Below are 4,836 nucleotides of genomic sequence, written 5' to 3'. Positions count from 1 at the left end.
TCTTCTACAACCATTGCTTATACCTCTGCTTCCCTGGCATACTATCAGTTTGGACTTCATCACAGATTTGCCTAAATCCCATAACTTCACTGCAATTTTAGTAGTTGTGGATCTTTTGTCTAAAATGGGGCACTTTATTCCATTACAAAAACTACCAACAGCTACAGAATTTAGTGAAGTGTTCTGAAACCATATCGTAAAACTACATGGCCTTCCCAGTAAAATAATTTCTGACAGGGGCCCTCAATTCGTTTCAAAATTCTGGAGTCAGTTGGGCAAACATTTAGGAATTGAAATAGCATTATCCTCCGCTTTTCACCCAGAGACTGACGGCCAGACAGAAAAAGTTAATCAATACCTTGAACAAAGTCTACGGTGCCTAACCTCCATTATATCGGCTCATTGGGATGAGGTCCTACCATTGGCAGAGTTTTCATACAACAATAGCTATCATGCAGCTTTAGGCTGTTGCCCTTTTTTTTTTATAACTGGCTTACATCCACGATCTATTCCTGCCATCCTTCCAGATTTATGCCTGCTGTGACCGAAACATTAACAGAATTGCGGGAATTTCAAGAACAGGCCAAGCGTAGTTTAGCCAAAAATAAACTAAAAGGTCAAATTATCAGTCGATAAACACAAAACACCAGCACCACCCTATAAAGTAGGGGATCTCGTCCGGTTATCAACCAGAAATATCCAGATTGAAAGCCCCAAGAAACTAAAACCCTTGTTCATTGGCCCCTTTCCCATAAATAACATTTTGAATCCAGTTTCAATGAGATTAACTTTGCCCTCGGAATATGCCATCCACCCAGTTTTTCATGTATCTTTGCTCAAACCACATGATCCGTTGAAGTGACTGAGGTATTGGTGCTTTTTTGGCTCGGTTATGACCGTTGACCACCACCATCTCAGTATATGCTGCTGTCAATCGAACATGTATGGTGTTTTGTCCATTCCCGACCTTTATTTCACCTAGTTGGCAGGGCTTGCCTATAGACTTTGACAGCTTTATGTCCCCTTATATGCTGTTTTTTGCTCTTTTTCGGGCCTAAAGGCCTATGCTCGAGCGATGCCATGTTCTTTTCTGACACCATCCTGCTAAGCCTCTTTAGGTGAAGGGCAATGTTTTAGTTTATCGGAGAAATGTGCTCTCTTCGCGCTGGAGCCATAACAAACGCTTGGCCAGCTGCTGTTGTGTGCCAGGTACAGGAATTTCATGAGAACAGTAGGCGGGTTCTTCTAGAAGCTTCGAGAGAGAGCTACATTCTATATTAGTGAAAGCGGGTCCAAGTGAGGGTGAGATGATTGTCTGGTGGTTTTGGCGGTCTGGTGAAGCATCACGGTGCAGACGTGCAGTCGTGTTTGTGGAACAGAGAGTCCTGACCCAACCGAAGAGGGAAAGAGAGACAGACCAGTCTTCAGATTGCAGATGTCTAATAATATGGTGAGGTCTTCCATGTATGACTAATTTTATCTAATTATTCCTTTATTTTCAGGTTCTATATGTGTGTATGTATATTAATAAGTCATTTCTTTCTATGTCCTTTCATCATTGTGTAATAAAAGACCCCAATTTGCATTCATTCCATTTGTTTGTTGTCACTAAGAGGGAGTGTGGGTTCTTCTTAACCAGGTGCTGTTGCATAGAAGGATGTGTGATTCCCTTCTTACAGGTAACTGATGATGGGAAGGTGCGCTGCTCATGATTAGGGATGACTACATGGGAGAATATATAATTTGTCCTTATTCTCTGTGGAGGAAGGTCGGGCCCCTTTTTTACGAAGTGCTTACAGAGGGATGTGCTAGTTCCCCTCTAATGAGTAATTGTAGATTCGGAAGGGAAATCGGCTCCTAAGCAGGAATACCTAAATTGCTGGTAGACCAATCCAACGTAGCGTAAGAGGTACGTACGGATTTTCACCGGGAGGTGTTGGTGATTCGCACCAGGGTGCGTTGCTCGCGTAAGTGCGCGTTGAACGTCGGAAGAAGTTGCTGACTTGATTTGATATTTCATTCATCGGAAGACGTTGCTGATATGATATTGATTCGTCGGAAGACGTTGCTGATTTGATATTGATTCACACCAGGGTGCGTTGCTCGCGTAAGTGCGCGTTGATTGTCGAAGACGTTGCTCACCTGATTTGATATTTGATTCTGATTCGTCGGAGGACGTTGCTATACATACCCTCTGAGCTATGATCTATAGTATCTTTAGTTATTTATGTTATTCCTTTCTCAGATAGGTAGTCTGAATGTGGTGTTTTCTTGTTAGGCATTCTGGGAAGGGACTGTGATGAGTAATTACTTTATAGCTAACTAGCTGAAACACCAGAAAAGTAGGAAAATATCAGTCATTACATCATTCCTCACGAAAAGACAACCCTCCTCCACCTGTTGTAGTTGGAGACAATATTGCATATGAAGAAAATCGCATTATAGATGCAAAACGTATACATGGTAGATTACAGTATTTAATTGACTGGAAGGGTTATGACGCGTCAGAAAGATCCTGGAAACAGAAACACATGTACATACTCCAAGATTGGTCAGATCTTTCCATGCCTTGCGTCGGGAAAAACCCTGTCACATACGAAGACCTTTGGGGGGGGCAGGAGGCATTTCCTGCATGTGTAAACGGTCTTGGCATGTACACGTGAAATACTTTTTTTTTTTTTTTGGAAGACCTTTATTGAAGTCAAGTAATCAGTACACAGCTTCGACGCCTACAACCTGAGGAAGCAGGCCGGCAGCTGTAGTATGTAGTTTCATCATACCTCATAACCATATGATAGAAGAAATAAGTTAACACAGCATGCTGCCTACAACCCATCTGGGCCGGCCGCGATATAAAGCTTATAAAGCTGTAAAAGGAGGTGTAATTCCACAGGCAACTAACCAGGTAATGTCAATTCTTAAACACTTGAGGTCTCATTTTCTCTTTTTTGTTGAACTCCAAACTTTACTATAACGAACTACGAGAACCAAGGCTGTCAGTCCCCTTTCCCTGTATGATCTCCAGTCGAGGGATGTGGTGAATAGGATCTTTTAGCGCAGAGTAAGGTGTGATGCTTCCTCCAGCACGGGTCTAGGTGTGCTAGAGGTGTGCGTACTCTGTGTCTTAAGGGACCGACGTGAATGTCCCGTGGGGGGGGGGGGGTGGGGGGGTGGGAGGGGGGGTGTGTGTGTGTAACCTGTGCCCGTTTCTGTGTACTGGTGAGATAGTCCATTGTGAAATGCCATGTTGTGCGCAAAGCTCCGGGGGGGGGGGGGAGAGAGGGGCGTAGAGCGCTGATGCAGAGAGGGTCAGATGCCCGTCTTACGGTCAGTCAGGGAGAAGGTGGAGTGCGCTATTATAAATTTGCATGAAGGCGCCTGGGACCGCAGGTGGAGTTGTATTGGTATCAATATCTCCTACCCCGTAGTGCACCTAGAGGGTGGGGAGGGGAGGAACAGCAGCATCAGTCGGCAGTGTAGAGGACGCACCTAGAAGCTCGGAGGGTTGCACAGCTTGTCCTGCATCTTCCTGATCATCAAGTCCAGCTTCAGCATTAGTTTGGGCCCGAAGCAGATAGGCGGAGAGTGGGCCCCATAGGTCTTTGGGGCGCAATTTATGGGGCAGTACGTCAGCGTAATTATGGAGTTGATCCTGCCAAGTTGACATAGTAGTCAGCCACAATTTGAATTTGGGGGCACGACAACGGCCCCATCTACATGCCACATGGCGTTTCGCAAGCAGGAAACCCAGTGCGAAGAATTTCCGGTGATTTTTATTCGCCGGGATGGAGTGGCCTAGTAGGGCAATTTTGGGACACATTTCGACCTCCGTCCCTATCATTGCAGACATGGCCTCGAACACCCGCGCCCAGTATAGGGCCACAGCTGGGCACGACCATGCCAAGTGAATAAAGTCTGCCCCTGTCCGTTTGCATCTGAGGCATCGATCATTGTCACTCAGTCCGAAGCGGCACAGCTTGGCGGGGGTGTAATAGAGGCGGTGCAAAAACTTATAGTGGACCAGTCGGAGGCGGGCATTTCCTGTCACTGAAGTCGTGTGTGAGCAGCTGTCTTCCCATTGTTCGTCTGAGAGAGGGGAATCTAGGTCTGCATCCCAATCACGTCTCGCTCGTAGATCTGGGGGTGTGGAGGTCGCATACACGTGTTTGTAGAGCAAGGAGACTACGTGTTTCGGGGTGTCATTTTGAAGCAGTGCATGCAAGGGCGCTAAGACTTCCGGCTCGTCCGGAAACCCGGGTGTAACGGTTTTGATATTCTGTCGTAATCGCGTGTAAAGAAACGTGTCCATAACAGAGGGTGCGTGCTCCCCAAAAAATTGGTCCGCTGTACGAAACTGTCCCTGTACGTACAAATCTCCCCATGTATGAAGGGCTAGTTTGGAGAGCAGTTTGCGTCCTATTTCTTTGCGTGTGATACTTAATCTGGGGTCATACGCTAGGGTCATGCGTGGGGAATACAAAAGGGCCACACCCATACGCTCCGCAATCCTAAGCCAGGCACGTACTATGCAATCCACCCTGGAGGGGTCTCGGTCAGTCATACTGGCTTCCGTGTAAAGATAGCCCGAGTTCCTCTATATATCTCAAAGGGGGCCGAACGGGACCCGTTCAGTAGGACCGAAGCGTGTGGTTTAGTGTACAATAGCTTGATCCAATCTAGAAAGCTAAATGGAGTTCCCATCCGTTCTAGCAACGACAGTAGGTATGTACACGTGAAATACTTGGGAAAGATCTAAGGCCCAAATCACCTTCACATGCACATGTGAGAAAACCGGAGACCCTAAACACTCACCTGACTCCGGACCTTGGTGGCAGA

Source organism: Lissotriton vulgaris, chromosome 1_1 (assembly GCF_964263255.1).
Source record: "Lissotriton vulgaris chromosome 1_1, aLisVul1.2, whole genome shotgun sequence".
Classification (NCBI taxonomy): domain Eukaryota; kingdom Metazoa; phylum Chordata; class Amphibia; order Caudata; family Salamandridae; genus Lissotriton; species Lissotriton vulgaris.
Note: the sequence above shows the minus strand (reverse complement) of the source record.